Consider the following 16,904-nt stretch of genomic DNA (forward strand, 5'->3'; position numbering starts at 1 on the left):
CCCATCGGCAACTGAAAACCTCAAGGACCACTTGAGTGATCCTCCATCACCATTGAAGCTACACCGAGAACGTGTTATCTTCCTTCGAACTTACACATACTCCCAAGTCTTCAACGAGTACCTAAAATTCCCCCCTTGAATTTAAGGAACCTTAAACTTCCTGGTCAGTTCCTTAAACTCTTAAAACCCAGATCTCCTCTGATCTTCCCTGTCCTGCGGTGTTTGTGCCCCAGCCAGAACAAGGAAATGCATTATCTACTACAGTGTCTCATACTACATCCTTGGTCTTATCTTAACATCTACCTCACGGTGGCTCCGGTGCCTTAACCCCTACAGTTCGCACTCCGGGCTAGGGGCCTCCCTAGGCTGCTGGGGTTGGGGGTTGGTTCGGGGGGGTTGGTTGGTTGGTTTTCTGGGGGGGCGTTGGTTCGACCAAGCTGTTGGGGAGCTATAGGACTTAAGACCCCACTCAAACCCTATCACCACCCCCCACCACCCTCTCATCGAGGTCGGCCTTTACGAGTGGGTCTACGCTGTCGCAAGCGCACGCACATACGTACATCTTCAAGGTCTATCGTAGTAGATGTGCCTCCACAGACCGTGCGTGTTGAATCTAACCCTCCCTCCTCCCTCCCCCCTCCCTCCCCCTCCCTCCCCCTTCCCTCTCCCCTCCCTCCCCACCCACCCACCGATTCTCCCCCCGCCAGGGCAACACCATCTCCAACCCCCACCCCCCTCCCCCAACCTTCCCCCCTCCTTTGATCCTACTGCAAGACTCCGTGTTGAAATGGGCGACGAGAGAGAGAGAGAGAGAGAGAGAGAGAGAGAGAGAGAGAGAGAGAGAGAGAGAGAGACACCCCTCTCTACAAGGGTGGACTTAGGTTCGTCCTCCCGTTTGATCTCCCAGGCAATATAGACTTTATAGTCTCTTGTTTCCGTGTTTATTATCTTCTTCTCCCCACCTTGCAGGTGAGGGGTATGCTGATGGGGAGGGTGAAGGACGGGGCGGGGCGGGGCGGGGCGGGGAGGTGACGGTTACCCTGATGACAGGGAGAGTGAAGGACAGGGTGTGGAGGGGAGGTAGGTGATATGCTGATGGGGAGAGTGATTAATGGGGAGGGGGAGGTGAGAGTTACGCCGACGGGGAGAATAAAGAGGGGCGGGGGGGAGGCGAGGTAAGGGCGTCACCCCGAACTGATGCTACTGGTCCTGTGGCAGGGAGGGAGGGAGGAGATAGATGTGCAGGGAGGGAGGGAGGGAGGAGATAGATGTGCAGGGAAGGAGGGAGGAGATAGATGTGCAGGGAGGGAGGGAAGGAGGGGATAGATGTGAAGGGAGGGGAGAGGAGGATAGATGTGTAGGGAGAGAAGGGGGAGATAGATCTGCAGGGAGGAATAGGAGAGCAGATGTGCAGGGAGAAAGGGAGCAGTTGTGCAGGGAGGGAAGTAGAGAGAGAGAGGGAGAGAGGCAGACCTGTGTGGCCTCATCGCTTGGCCTCCCTCCCTGCCTCCCTCCGCCTTGCTCCCTGCCCTCCCTCGGCCGGGTCATTAGCACAGTCTTAATCAATTTCAAGAGTAATCCAATAATGTAAATGGCTACATGTGTGCGCCAGAGCTCCCTCACCCTGCCGCCCTGGTGTTACCCCCCCTGAACCTCCAACCCCACCTGCAACCCCTGCCGCTCCTTCCCCTCCCTGTTATCCCCTTCCACCTGTGGCAGGAGCTAGGTGGGTAGGGGGCCTCGCCTGCCACACGGTGGCCAGGAAAACGTGACCTTCACATTGTATTTTGACCTCATTCTGAGCCTCTTTGAATCACGTGGGGTTAGTTCGTGTTACCCCCCATACTGCTGACACCATGTGGCGTTACCCCCTCCTAGACGCATCGCACAGTGTAACCCCCCACCCTAGATACACCTAGATTATGCCCATCCTAGATATACACTAGATTGTACCCCCGTAGACACATACTAGATTTCGTGGTGACCAGGTCCTGCCTGGCATTGCTCCTGGCCTCCACCCCAGAGCCAACCCCAGCAGTGCCCTAAAGTCACCCCAGAGCCAACCCCAGCAGTGCCCTGAAGTCACCCCAGAGCCAACCCCAGCGGTGCCCTAAAGTCACCTCAGAAACACCCCAGCAGTGCCCTAAAGTCACCCCAGAGCCAACCCCAGCAGTGCCCTAAAGTCACCCCAGAGCCAACCCCAGCAGTGCCCTAAAGTCACCCCAGAGCCAACCCCAGCAGTGCCCTAAAGTCACCCCAGAGCCAACCCCAGCAGTGCCCTAAAGTCACCCCAGAGCCAACCCCAGCAGTGCCCTGAAGTCACCCCAGAGCCACCCCAGCAGTGCCCTGAAGTCACCCCAGAGCCACCCCAGCAGTGCCCTAAAGTCACCCCAGAGCTAACCCCAGCATTGCCCTAAAGTCACCCCAGAGCCACCCCAGCAGTGCCCTGAAGTCACCCCAGAGCCACCCCAGCAGTGCCCTGAAGTCACCCCAGAGCCTCTCCCCAGATTACACTGTATACGTCCCTTCCGCCCCAGCATTTCATCGTCAGCCAGTTTCCCCAGGTACCAGGTGCCTGGTGTACCTGTTGTACCGTCTGCCCTCTTGTAGGTACGTACTACAAGTGTATTACCTGTAGGTGTCGTAGCTGTACCTACAGTACTTGGCCTTTAACACACACACACACACACACACACACACACACACACACACACACACACACACACTGAGGGGATATTCCCTGTTACCACCAGACAAGTCTTACTGGCATCAGGGTTCGAACCCCCCCCGGCCATGGTCGTAGAAGATGGGAGCCGAACTTGTAATGATAAGCATCAACAGTAGAGTATTCAGGGTTTTATTGATGGTGAAGGTATGGTGGTGTTCACTGGCCAGATATATGGTCCCCGGTCTGGTGAGTGGCGTTGACGTGGGCGTTGAAAAGGCGTAGGGAGCGGGCATTGACGTGGATGCAGAGGAACAAGGAAGGGGCCTCGATAGGGTTAGGGGAGAGCAGGGGAAGCGCCCTTTAGGGGCATTGATGGAGGTGGAGGGGAGTAAGGATGGAATGGAGCCGAGGAGAGAGGCGTTGACAGGGATGGTGGTGAGCTGGGGAGGGGCGTGGAGCAGGGAAGTGATGGGGAAGGGCGTGGAGCAGGGTAGTGCTGGGGAGGGGCGTGGAGCAGGGTAGTGCTGGGGAGGGGCGTGGAACAGGGGAGTGCTGGGGAGGGGCTTAGAGCAGGGGGGTGCTGGGGAGGGGCGTGGAGCAGGGGAGTGCTGGGGAGGGGCGTGGAGCAGGGGAGTGCTGGGGAAGGGCATGGAGCAGGGTAGTGCTGGGGAGGGGCGTGGAGCAGGGGAGTGCTGGGGAGGGGCGTGGAGCAGGGGAGTGCTAGGGAAGGGCGTGGAGCAGGGGAGTGCTGGGGTAGTTGTTTCATGTAGGACACTTGGAGGGTCTGCCTGAAGACGCTAGCCGTATGTGTAAGGTCTGGGGAAGCTGCTGGGGAGGGTGTGTCTGTGTTGGGAGGTGTAAGGCCTGGGGAAGGCGGTGTAGGGGTGGGTGCGTAAGGCGAGTGGCCGTGTGGGGAGGTGTAAGGCCTGGGGGAGGCGCTGTAGGTGGTGGGTGACGGTGTGGGGAGACCCCCAGCAGACCTGCCCCGTGGTAATGTATGCCGCCAGTATCGGCGAATCGAACAACAACTGCCACTTCGTCCACGGCGGGTCCTCGTCCCGACCGCCTCCCAGCACCTGCCTCTTCCCCTTCCAGCAAAGCCCCTTCCAGCCACGGTGGTCACCAGGCCTGGAAATATCTTCTTACTCTCTTGAAGAAGAGGTATCTCTGGTGCCCTTCCACCACTCCCTCCTCTCTTGCTGTGCTCTCTTGGTGAGGCTGGCGAAGGGCAGGAGGAGGAGGGGAAGATGGAAGGAAGGTGATATGATGAGGGAGATGAGAATGAGGACCGTACAAGTGGAGGAAAGATGTGGCAAGTATCACGGGCCCCAGACTCGCCTTCAAGTGTTATCTGGTGCTGGAAGAACTGATGGGGATATGAAGACTTGTAAGGAATGAGAACATGCATCTTGTGGTTGGTGGCCAGACACATAGATCACTGTCGAGACAGGAGTCGAAAGCGGTCTGACTTTTAAACTCTCCCAGGCTAACTTCCAAACTTGTCCCCCTTGTCCTACGCCGGTGTGATGGTTCACTCTCCCTCTTCTACAGGTATTACTTTGGTTTTTGCTCCAGAGAGCTGGCTGCATGTGTGCCCACACCAATAGCTAGACCACGCAATACTCAGCAAGCTGCTGCCTCGTATGATTATTGTGTGGTCATCGGCAACTCAAGGGTGGGCCGTTTTGATATCTGCTTCTTTCCCGACACGTCGAAGCTTTGGAACTCTCTACCCTCTCATGTCTTTCCCAGTAAATATGAACTGGCACATTTCAGAAGACAGGTCTTTCACTTCCTCAAAAATTCGTAGAGACTTTCCCTTGTCTTTCTTTTTTTCCGTGTCATAATTCCCTTCATACTTCAATTAAGGCTTGGCCTTGGTGTGGACTTTTGTCCCAGACTGTAGCCTTCAACGGTCAAGACTCTGACGCAGTATTCGTCCACCTCACATCTTTGGTCATCATGCTGACCACAGCAGTGGTCAGGTTACCTCACACAACAACTTAGTAATTTATAGATGTATTGTTGAATCGTCTCTTATCGAACATAGTAGAGATATGAATGTGAGTCAGAGTGTTGCTTTATATAAATTAGATAAATTTATTAGTGAAAAGAAAGGATCAGAATGTTGTTTTATATAAATTAGATAAATTTATTAGAGAAAAAAATTGTAAATATGTTCGCCTGAACATAGGTTAACTTGAAGTTGTAACTCGAGAGAGATGAGGTCGTGGGGGGTGGTGACCTGTGCCCTAATCCCTTCACCTGTTTCATAATTCACTCACCTGCCCCGCCCAGTGGCGGCTGGTATATTGTATTCTGGTTCTCTGTATCTATACTCAGTCCTGACCATGTAGTTATACAAAGGAGCCTGACACATCGTATTTTCCGTTTTCTTGTGGTTTTACCCAATGGCGTCTTAGCTACGTCTCTTCGTTGTATATCAACTGACTGTTATATTTCTTTCTTGTGTCTCCCCTGATGACGATGTGATTATTACACGAAAGTGCACTTGGGAACTTATCGTGTTTCATTTCCTCGTGGATAGATAGGAATTTGTATATATATATATATATATATATATATATATATATATATATATATATATATATATATATATATATATATATATATATATATATGTGTGTGTGTGTGTGTGTGTGTGTGTGTGTGTGTGTGTGTGTGTGTGTGTGTGAGTGTGTGTGTGTGTGTGTGTGTGTGTGTGTGTGTGTGTGTGTGTGTGTGTGTGTGTGTGTGATATTTCCATGGCTCACATTGCCTGGAGAGCTGGCCTGGGGTTCAAGAGGCATACCATGTCAGTCGTGGTTTGTAACATATTAGATCAAGATTCTCAAGGTTTTCCAGCGAGAGGATCATACGTGAGGTTGCTGCCCAGGTATTGCAGTTTGCTGTGGGTCCTGTGTGTTGTGTGGCAAGTGTTACCGGAGTGTTGCCACAGCTTAATGGGACCTTGTTAGACAACGCTAAAGCTGAAGACATGCCTAGATAGCCATTGCTGAAGATGAAGACGTGCTACCTTGTCGGGTATACACCTGGCCCATGATTAACTAATACAGAACACACCCGGGTTCCTGGGTAACACAGGACACAGACCCAGGTCCTGGGTAACACAGGACACAGACTCAGGTCCTGGGTAACACAGGACACAGACCCAGGTCCTGGGTAACACAGGACACAGACCCAGGTCCTGGGTAACATAGGACACAGACCCAGGTCCTGGGTAACACAGGACACAGACCCAGGTCCTGGGTAACACAGGACACAGACCCAGGTCCTGGGTAACACAGGACACAGACCCAGGTCCTGGGTAACACAGGACACAGACCCAGGTCCTGGGTAACACAAGACCTTGCATGAGAAGTCAGTTTTTTACTGGGAGTGTGCATGGTGGAGGAAGAAACCTTAGTGAAATCATGCAAAGAAGTAGTTTCTCTCGTAGATAAATAGTGAATGATTGGAATGAATAGTGAAAGATTGGAATGAATAGTGGATAATTTGGAGTAAGATAAGCGATTGAACTTTGAACTGCACAAGTTCTGTAATCTGTTGCATTAAGTTCAAGGGTTGGAGACCCGCGTATGTAGCACTCCCTTCCTATACCATATAGATAGGCCATGACTTGCATACACACACACACACACACACACACACACACACACACACACACACACACACACACAGACTTGACATACACATCTGTACATGTAGACATGTGAACACTGCAGTCACATGCGAGTGTGTACTTTGCTTGTGTCTCTATAATTCCACTATGATTGCTAACTGTTTCCTCTCTTGTTTCAGGTGAGGGAGAGGAGCGGCTGTCGGAGCCACACAGGTCCTGGTAGGTCCATTCCCCTTGGCCTTCTGCAGTACCCCAGTGTTGGATGGGGTCCCACCTGCCGTGTGTGTACGGTGGGTGTTGCTTGCCTGTATGATGTGAGAGCTGGTCACCAGAACGTTGTGTGTGTGTGTGTGTGTATGTGTGTGTGTGTGTGTGTGTGTGTGTGTGTGTGTGTGTGTGTGTGTGTGTGTGTGTGTGTGTGTGTGTGTGTGTGTGTGTGTGTGTGTGTGTGTGTGTGTGTGTTGGAGAGCATTGTGATCTCTGCTCTCTCATGTCTCCAGCCTTCTGGCCCCACGCCTCTAACTTTCCCCCTTGCCTCACACTCACGCCACAGTGTCTCGCTATGTAGCATGAAATGGTCCATTACAGGGAATACTGAAAAGTGGAACATGTATAAGACATTACAGAGGGACGAGTTATGTAAGACATTACAGAGGGACGAGTTTCAGGATGTGTGGTACCTGCACACCCGCCTCTGTGTCTGTGTGTATACCTCTGTCATTTAGTTAGGTGTGTGTGTGTGTCTGTCTGTCTGTCTGCCTCCATCCGGGAACCACTTATGGACGAAATAACCCCGGGTGGAGAGGCAGTGGGGTGTGGCTGTCTGTGCCTTACTGCCGCTGGGAGGGGAATCTAGCACAGGGTATAAAGGCCACAATTGTCTTCCTCTGTGTAAACAGTTTTGAACTTGTCACTCAGCTCCTGGCGGATCTTTCTGCCATCCTCCTCCTCCTCCTCCTCCTCCTCATAAATCCCTAAGAGTGATCAGCTACTCTTTAACATAGAGTCTAATCCTGATGAAGTTGTGGAAAAGTGTTGGATTCTATCTCTAGCCTTGTCTACCGCGTAAAAAACATCTGTTCTCTGTTCATCTGTTTTTCATATCTTGCTACGCTCATGTCATGCTTCCTTATACTTTCGAATGCTAGTTTGCTGTTGTGCTGTCAACAGCCCCACGGTACATAGAGGTTACTTTTATTTTTTTTTTTCAACATCTTGAGCCACATTTCTTTAACCTGGCCTCTGTATTTGAAGCTAAAGGTAACCATATTCGTACTGTGTCCCTATTAATATCAGAGAAGCTAACCATAGGAATAGTTTGTGTCAATACTGTTGAAGTTCGTTTTCCTTGTTATGTTCCTATAATCATTCTTAGACCAGTGTATTTTTCACAATTATATGATCTCCTTTCATCTCTGTTTTTTTTTCCGTTTTCTATCTCTTCGTTTACCACAAAGTGACATAATCCCCTTTTTTTCTGGAAGTGGATGGGAGATAAAAGGGCGGACAGAGAGAGAAAGACGTGTGTGTGTGTGTGTGTGTGTGTGTGTGTGTGTGTGTGTGTGTGTGTTTGTGTGTGTGTGTGCGAGTTGTTGCCAGATCAGGAATGTATGTATGTATGTATGTATGTATGTATGTATGTAAGCGTCTTTCTGGCACAGGAAATTATGTCGTACATTCCAAACACTTCGTCTCTCGATGGCTGTCTGTCACCATGAGAGACTCTGTATCCCCCGCACCTTATCTCTCTATGGTCAGAATGACCCATTATTAAAACTTTTTTTTCTTAACTATCTCATTACTTGTTTGATGGTTTCACCTACCGTCCTGGTTGTACCCTATCACTGGGGCCTTTGTGTATGTGTTCTGGGTCATCGAAACTCGGTAGAGGTGAACTACGGGCCATTAGCACCAGTGTGCAGTTCTTTCACACTTCCTTCACTATCCACATGTAGTCGTAGGTCGCTTACCGACATCCACCCCTTTTGTGTAGTTAACGTAACTCCAAAAGAGAAGCACAGTCTTGAATTAGAAAAGTAGTTAGCACTTCCTGCACGGCCCAATTGAACTAATTGGGAATCTATGAAGATAACCCACTTACTCTTCCCATAATGTATTGTTTGAACGGGTTATCTTCCAGTATGACCTGAAGCTTAAGAGGACCACTTCCCTTCCTTGGTCCTGCCTCACCATACACGTACAGCAGGCCTGAACAAGCTAGTGGTCCGTAAGAAGGTCTTCCAAAACAGACGAGTGTGCCATGGTTCCCCTTCCTTGGTCCTCACCATACACGCTCAGCAGGCCTGAACAAGCTGGTGGTCCGTGTGAAGGTCTTCCAAAAGAGACGAGTGTGCCATGGTCCCCTTCCTTGGTCCTCCTTCACCATACACGTACAGCAGGCCTGAACAGGCTGGTGGCCCGTGTGAAGGTCTTCCAAAAGAGACGAGTGTGTCTTGGGGACTCCTGTCCTGCTGGCTGCTGCCGTGTGCGCGACGGGAGGCGTGTGTATTACGAAGCCTTGGGGGTGGGTGGTAAAGGGTTAAGGGTGATGCCGGAGACGGGGCAATACGAGCGACGGACACGGGGGAACCAATCAGGGAGACGTGTGGTCATCACGGAGGCGCGACCGTGAGGCAAGTCAGGGAGACGGTGAGGAAACTAGAGAGAGGAGGAGGAAGAGGAGGAGGAGGAGGAGGAGGACACAGCGAAAGAGCGGGGAGTGATGTACCTTCGGGGAGGAAGACTGCTGGGGTCGGGGTTGAGAAATCTTGCTCCTCCAGTTGTGAGGTAATGGCGTGGCTCGGAGGGCGTCGTGTAGGTCATGGAGAGAGAGAGAGAGAGAGAGAGAGAGAGAGAGAGAGAGAGAGAGAGAGAGAGAGAGAGAGAGAGAGAGAGAGAGAGAGGACCTCTTGTGGTTGGGGGGTGGAAGAGGCTCTTCGTTGGAGAGGTTGGTGGGAGGCGGAGGAAGATCTCTGACCACAGACAACTGCGGTCAGGGGGAAGGTGTTGGACCACCCTTGTTGGCAGGAGGAGACCAAACTGATCACAGGTGTTGGTAAAGGTGTTGTCAGTGCTATAGTTGGCAGCCCCTCCACCCCCCATGGATAAGTAAATGATAAGAATGTGAGTACAATAAACAGATAAGAACTTATGATAAAGAGATAAGAATGTAAGTCCAATCACATTGAAAAATCGTAAGATTGCGTTACATGCCTCGTCATTCGCTGTGGCTGTCCAGTTTGTTGTATGTATTTCCACTAAATTCATTAAATATAACGAAATAGAAATGATACGCAAGATATATATACAAGATTCCCCTTGAAAATGGAAGAAGGAGAAAAAAAAAGAATATACGTTGAATATTTCCTTGGGTTATTTATGGCCAGGCAGGAGTGTTGGTGGGAGACCCTGAAGGTCTGGGCCAGGGTGAGAGCGTGTGGGCCCTGAAGCCCTCCCACCCCTGGCTGCCTCAGGGTCGGCCCACTTGAGCTGGACTGGGTTGCCTTGGTTACGTCAGGGTTCAAGGGCGTCAGGGTCTAGGAGGAACCAGTGGATTCGGCCCGGCCCTGAGTTTGAGCTACACAGTGGGCTGGACAGACGTGGCACAGAATAAGGGCTACAGTGGGCTGGACAAACGTGGCACAGAATAAGGGCTACAGTGGGCTGGGTAGACTTGACACAGAATAAGGGCCATAGTGGACTGGGTAGACTTGGCACAGAATAAGGGCTACAGTGGGCTGGACAGACGTGGCACAGAATAAGGGATGCTGTGGGCTGACCCATAGCCATGTTAAGTACTTTACCTTCTACCTGGTGAGGTCTTCTGGGGTCTTCACCATCCCACACAGCCCCGGGCTAGACCCAGGCTGCTGGGGTGGGTCGTTGGTCGACTGAGTTGTTGGACGCCGTAGCCAGACTCAGGCCCACATACACCCCCCCCTACAGCTGGCTGGTCTGGTACACTTCGAGAGCACCTGTCCACTGCACTCTTGAACTTGCTTGCCTCCCGTGTGCATCTCAGGCTGTTTCTGACGGTAGACGGCGAGGTGTTGGAGAGTCCTGGGCTCCAGATGTTGAAGATGTTTCTCTCCTTATTCACATTGCACTTTTGGGTTTCAGAGTTCGCGTTGTACAAAGTCTGCCATGCTTCTCGTGCTTGTAGGATGTTACTACGTTGGGGTGGGTGTAGCCCAGGGCCAGGTGTGGGCTGTGGAGGGAACCAGAGGACACAAAGATGAGCCTCACATGCGTTTAGATGTGGCCAGACTTTTCCCTGAAGGAAGCGAGCGAGACGGCGCCCTTAGAACATGGGAGTGACAGATAACAGTACATGGGATTATTGATACGGGAGTAGATATACTGAAGGACTGTATTAGCATCCTGATTTCCAAAGCTGGATGATACAAGAGAAGGCTCCTCCCCAGCCACCTCGCCCTCTGGCTTAATCATCAGCTGGGGAATATAAGGCACAAAGGAACGCCATGCTGTATGCAGATAGAATATACTGCCGTGGCAATTTTATGGGGAAGGGATGGATGAGAAACCGTTCTGATTTCGTGTCTGTTGGCTGGATAGCTGTGAGAAGAAGGACTTAGCCTTCTCTGTGTCCGAAGACGAGACACATGCATGCCACACTGCCATTCACGCACGGGGTTATGACTTGGTGATTAGTATCATTAAAATAGTTGTCTAGGCAATTAGAATTTATTGGTAGATTAGACAGGGTATTCGACACTAATTGCCAGTTTATAACCGTGCCCCAAGAGTGACAGTATAACATACGTGTATTGCTTTGTTTTTGTATGGGTATGCTCACGTTGTAAGTCCCAAAGATTTTGGCTACTGGGACTAGATAAAAATGTTTCCCCATCCGTCATTTCCCAATAGAATTTCCCTAGTCAGTATACCCCTGCCTTTGTTTACTCACATGGCGCTCCTTCGTGACTTTCCTGCCGGATTAACGTGTATCTTACGTCACGTTACAGCGCGTCACCCCTGGGTGGGTGGAGTGACCAGAGGCTGGGGGCTGATGTGGGCTCTGGCTGCCTTCGGGCTGGAGGTTGGGAGGGCTGGGCTGGTCTGGCTACCAGCTTGGGGTGGTGGTATAGGGAGGGGCTGACCTGATGCTCAAATTGGCAGCGTATGACTCGGATATTACGTCTGTGGCTGCTGGTGTAGGTAACACCCGTCACTCCCGTCACACCTGGTCAGTGACGGCCCAGTCATACACCCGTCACACCTGGTCAGTGACGGCCCAATCATACACCCGTCACACCTGACCTTCACAGTGAAGGCCCAATCATACGTCCGTCACACCTGACCAGTGAAGGCCCAATCATACGCCCGTCACATATGATCAGTAACGGCCCAGCCTTACACCCGTCACACCTGGCCAGTGACGGCCCAGCTTTAAATCCGTCACACCTAGCCAGCCAGTCGAGGGCCCCAGCATGGAGAGGGGCCCGGGGGAAGCTCCTGAACCCTCAACAGTTCAAGTGATCTTGGTGTTCGCGTTACATGGGCGGGTTTCCAACCCACGCACCTGGGTCTGGGTTGCGTTAACACCTTACCAGGGTTATTTGTGCCGTGCCAAGGGTGTGTCGCCGCCCCCACAGGCCGGGGACACTGGTCCTCTCCCACCAGTCCACTGGCCGAGGACATAAGTCCTCTCCCACCGGTTCACTGGCCGGGGACATAGGTCTTCTCCCACCCTTCCACTAACCAGGGACAGTAGTCCTGTCCAGCTTGTCCACTGGCGAGGACACTGGTCCTCTCCCACCCATCCCTTGATGAAGCTGTCCCTTAGCACATGTGTGTATGTGTACACCTGTAGCTCTGCCACCTTTATGTGTATGCCAGCAACTTCTGCATCCTGAACATGGACGTATGTTTTCCCAGCCTTGAAAGCTCAATGTTGCCAGGCAGGATGTAACGCTGTCATAACTCCGTCACTATCGCCCCCTTACTTTTATGTTATTAAAGAAAGTGTGACGCCCCCTTTCGGTTCGAATACCTAGTGAAGTCTTAGGGGGGTTCGCCTTCTTCATCCCCCATAAACCAAACAGGGGCTCAAGCTGCTGGAATGAGTCGTTGGTCAGCCAAGGTGTTGGAAGCCGCAGCCCTCAGGCCCACGTAACCCCCCACAGCCTGGCTGGTCCGGTACGCTTGTAGGTGGGTGTCCAGTGCACTCCTGAACTTGTCTACCGTGCAACTGGCCTCCTGATATTCAAAGTGCTCTCTCTCTCTCTCCCTTTTTATGCTTATCGCATCTTTGGATTTCAGATGTAGTATTTTATAAAGTCTTCCATTCCTGGCGTGCCAGTAGAATGTTATTTCCAAATGTTAGTTGAGAACCAACCATACCTTGTAGGGATTTCCAGATATAGATGACGATATACCTATCCTGTGTGCGCTTGAGGCATAGCCTCAGAGGTTTCAGTTGTTTCCAGTGATTTAGTTCCTTGACCACGTTGATGTGAGCTTTGAAAGATCTCAGGACACTTTTTAAATCTGCAGTGTCGCCTGCCTTGTAGGGTAATGTTAAAACGCAACAATATTCAATACGTGAAAGATTTTGTGCCTTGAGTATCATCGCTATTGGCTTTTTTTCTCGCGTCTTGAAAGTCCGCAGGATCCAGCCTGCCATCCTTCTGCATGAGGCAGCCGTTGTTGTGTTTTGTTCGCCGAGGAGCTAGGTCTTTTAGACAGTATTACTCCGAACTCTTTCACGTTATTCAACTGGTTTATGACAGCGTCTGTGTCTCTCAGATATTTCTTTTTTTTTTACCCCATCCCGGAGGAGTTGAAATTCATCTCCGTTGAAAAACATGTTGTTTTCGGCTGCCCAGTTAAAGTCTTCGTACATACCTCTCCTTGTAGCCTCGCCACATCTTCTGTTGATGTGATTGTCGTACTTATTTTCGTATCGTCTGCAAAAGATGATGTGAAAATCCGGCTCATGGGTGATGTCAAGTGTGACGTCTGATACCGTGTGTACGGACGGCCAATTGATCCCTTGTGTACGACGAAAGTTATCGTATTCAAGTGTTATTCATCATACTCAAGAGATTCAGATGGTCGCACGTACGGGGTTAAGTCGTCGTACGCCAGGGAATAAATCTTCGTACCCAAGGGTGTGTGTCGTAGCAGTCAAGGGGTTTTAAGACGTCTTACTCAAGAGGCTTTTTTCAAGTCGTCTTCGAGGTGTTGACTTGAGTCAGGTCTGGGTGAGGGTGGCGATGGAGTGGTGCTGGCCCCTCCGGGCTGGTCTGGGGGTTACCGTGTGCAGGGTCATGCCCAGTGGGATCTGACCCTCTCTGTGTTGTCCATGAGAGAATATATGTGTTTGTGTGTTTGTGCCTCTGTTGGTTGGGTTGTCGCTGGGGGTGCCACACCCCCATCATCTCGGGGTTATGGCCTCTTTTGACCCTCTTCTAAAGGTCTCTCTGTCAACCCCTATATATATATATATATATATATATATATATATATATATATATATATATATATATATATATATATATATATTTGTCAGGTTGGAATGTAGAGCTCAGGGGGAACATGAGGACAGACTTGTGTAGGTGTGATGTGATATGTTGTTTATGTCCCTGAGGGCTAGGATGAAGGCGGAGGGCCACAGCTGTACACACGTATAACCCTGAGGGCCAGGCTGGAGGCGTGGGTATGTGAGGGATGGGTTTAAGGGCTGGTAGTGGCCGGCAGGAACACACACAACCCTGATATAGCACCTCACGTCATGTAAAGAATGATAATGATAATGATGAAATGATAGTAATAATGATATTGATGATAATTGCAGTAATAATAATAATGATAATAATAATAATAATAATAATAATAATAATAATAATGATAATAATAATAATGATAATAATGATAGTCATGATAATTGTAATGATAATGATTATAGTAATCATAAGATGAAAAGGAACTTGAGGGAGCAATGGTCTGCTGAATGAATCACACCCAGATTCTGAAGACATGCAGGGAGAATAGCCAGGATGTAGACTGCATGGCTATAACAACACAGTGAAGCATAGAATATTGACTATAGGGCTATAACAAGACGGTGAAGCTTGAAATATAGACTATAGGGCTATAACAACACAGTGAAGCTTGAAATATAGACTATAGGGCTATAACAACACGGTGAAGCTTGAAATATAGACTATAGGGCTATAACAACACAGTGAAGCTTGAAATATAGACTATAGCGCTATAACAAGACGGTGAAGCTTAGAATATAGACTATAGGGCTATAACAATAGAGTGAAGCCTAGGGTGTGGCAGTCAGCTGGGGGCACTGATGTTGTTCACAATGGCTGGGACGGACCCGGGGCTGTGGAAAAGTCCCCACCCGGAGGGAGGATCATGGACAGGAAGGAGAGAAGCCCTGGACCTGCACTCTCCACAGGGAAAGGAGATTATGAGAAGGAGGTGGGAAAGGAGGTGAGGGGAGTACCTCGACATTCGCACGTACGCGCAGGAGGCTGGCAGAGGAGTTGGCTCAGCTGTTAGGTTAAGGGGGAGATGTGTACGGTGGATTCAGAACCTTAGCGGGGTGCCTTCCCATAATGGGGTTGAGGTCACCATTGGCGTACCGCAGGGTTCCTCCCTGCGACCCATTGCTCTTCTCGATGTGTGTGAATAACTTGCCTGAAGTTGTAGACGCCTGGCTGAATATGTTTGCAGATGATGCCAGTGTGGTGGGTGTAGAGAACAGGGAGGATTGCATCAGCTTACAAGGGGACCTAGACACTATCAGGGTTGGTTTGATACATGGTCGATGGAATTCGACCCGAGTAAGTGTAAGGTGACCAACTGTGTTCATCGATGAATATTAGAATAGCATTCAAGTTTGGTCACCGCACCTTAAGAAGCAAAAGACTTCACAAGAGTTCATAGCAAAGGTCCAGGTGAGAGTAGCGAAGACAGTACCAGAATTCAGAGAGATGAGTTAGAGGGAATGGTTAGAGTCTTTGAATTTGTCTGCCTTGGAAGAGAGAAAAGTGAAGGGTGACGTGATCACGTCCCGTCCTTTACGTTTTTAAATCAGGTCGATGAAGTAGACAGTGAACACGTCTTCAAGAGGTGTAGGGAATAGAACAGCCGGAGGAAATAACATGAAAATTGAGCAAGAAACTTGTCAGAAAAGATGTATGAGGAAGCCTTCTGTTGAAGACATAGGTAATGCAGGCAGCATACGTAAGTTGAAGAAGCTGTGTGTGTTAGTGAAGAACTCTTAAGAAATGGTGACCCCCACGAATGTAAAACTCCCTCTCTGTACAGTACAGATGGACAAACACACACACACACACACACACACACACACACACACACACACACACGAGTGTACTTACGTGGATACACAGATGGATGCCAAAGGTAACAGAGAAGTAGACACCTGAAGTCCGGTGCCAGTATTACTGACGACCACGACTTTCAATACACCGCTAGACCATCGGGAGAGCAGTGAGAGGACGTGTACACTGGCCCAGACGGGCGTCATGGCTCCAGCAAGGAAATGTGTAGTGTGACGAGCCTGATAGATTTCTGTTAGCGAGAGCAGCCAGCCTCCTAGGGCGGAGGGAGTGCATGGGCTGCGTGCTCCTGGACTGCCAGAGGCCAGGCCTTTGATATAGCCCCCACCCTGAGGAAATGGGTGATGAAGTTACCAGGTCCAAGCTAGGGTCAAAGGAAGGTGAGCTAAATGGATTGACGACTATGTAGGTGGGAGGGCAGCGAGAGAGCACCTGTCAGGGGAGAGGCTTCTCTGGCTGCGTGAGGGGGTAGCAAATGGGGGGTGTTCCATCAGGGCTCGCTGCTGGGGCCATTACTGTTTCTGATCTTGGCAAGTGAGTGTGGCCTAACAGAGGCTGGATCTTCTGCCTGAATATGTTCGCTGATGATGCCCAAAAACAATTGTATGAAAGAAGTGGGAGATCACAGTGATTTGTGATAATATTGCTGGGACTTAGGAAATACGAGCATGAAGAAGAGAAGTTGTTACAGAACAACGATCCTGTCCAGCAGCAGGGCTGGGCCCAGCCCCGGGTTGTGTGGGGATGACGACCCCGGGGACTTTACTAGCGATCCACCAGGGGTATTATTAAGAGGAAACATATTCACAAGTGTCGTGCTGTGAAAGGGGCCTGGGAGTTAACACCACGCCGAACTTGTCGCCCGAATATCACAAGAGAAGGACCGTGAGGCAAACGAAGTAGTATATTGCCAACGTGTGTGAATTGTACCGTGGAGGGTGGAATGTTTAGGAAGATATACGCGGCACAATATTCGCCATGCGCTGGAATATACCGCAACGATATGGTTCTCCTAACATGAGGAGTTGGTGACGAATAGCTCGAGAGGGGTCCAGGGGAATGCACCATGAACCAGAGTTGAGTGGAATGACCCACCAAGAAGAAGAGAGGAAGGAAGCCTTCACTCATAGAATGAAAGAAGAGATATGATAAGCGCACACATTGCTAGGAGGCCGTGAGGAAATTCAGGCATAGACCAGTTGCTTGAGGTCGTAACAAAGTCCAGAAGATAAGGCTATCACGTGAAGTGTGG

At 50.3% G+C, this 16,904-nt stretch overlaps 1 protein-coding gene across 1 annotated transcript in view; it reads left to right on the plus strand.

Annotated features, from left to right (window-relative positions):
• LOC139761971 (stress-activated protein kinase JNK-like) overlaps nt 1–16,904 on the plus strand; it is a 187,720-nt gene that overhangs the window by 102,615 nt on the left and 68,201 nt on the right. Inside the window, 1 exon segment of the mRNA XM_071686705.1 lies at nt 6,491–6,530. The gene's annotated coding sequence lies outside the window, so the exon portion shown is untranslated.

The sequence above is a fragment of the Panulirus ornatus genome, chromosome 42, assembly GCF_036320965.1.
Source record: "Panulirus ornatus isolate Po-2019 chromosome 42, ASM3632096v1, whole genome shotgun sequence".
In the NCBI taxonomy this organism is placed as follows: domain Eukaryota; kingdom Metazoa; phylum Arthropoda; class Malacostraca; order Decapoda; family Palinuridae; genus Panulirus; species Panulirus ornatus.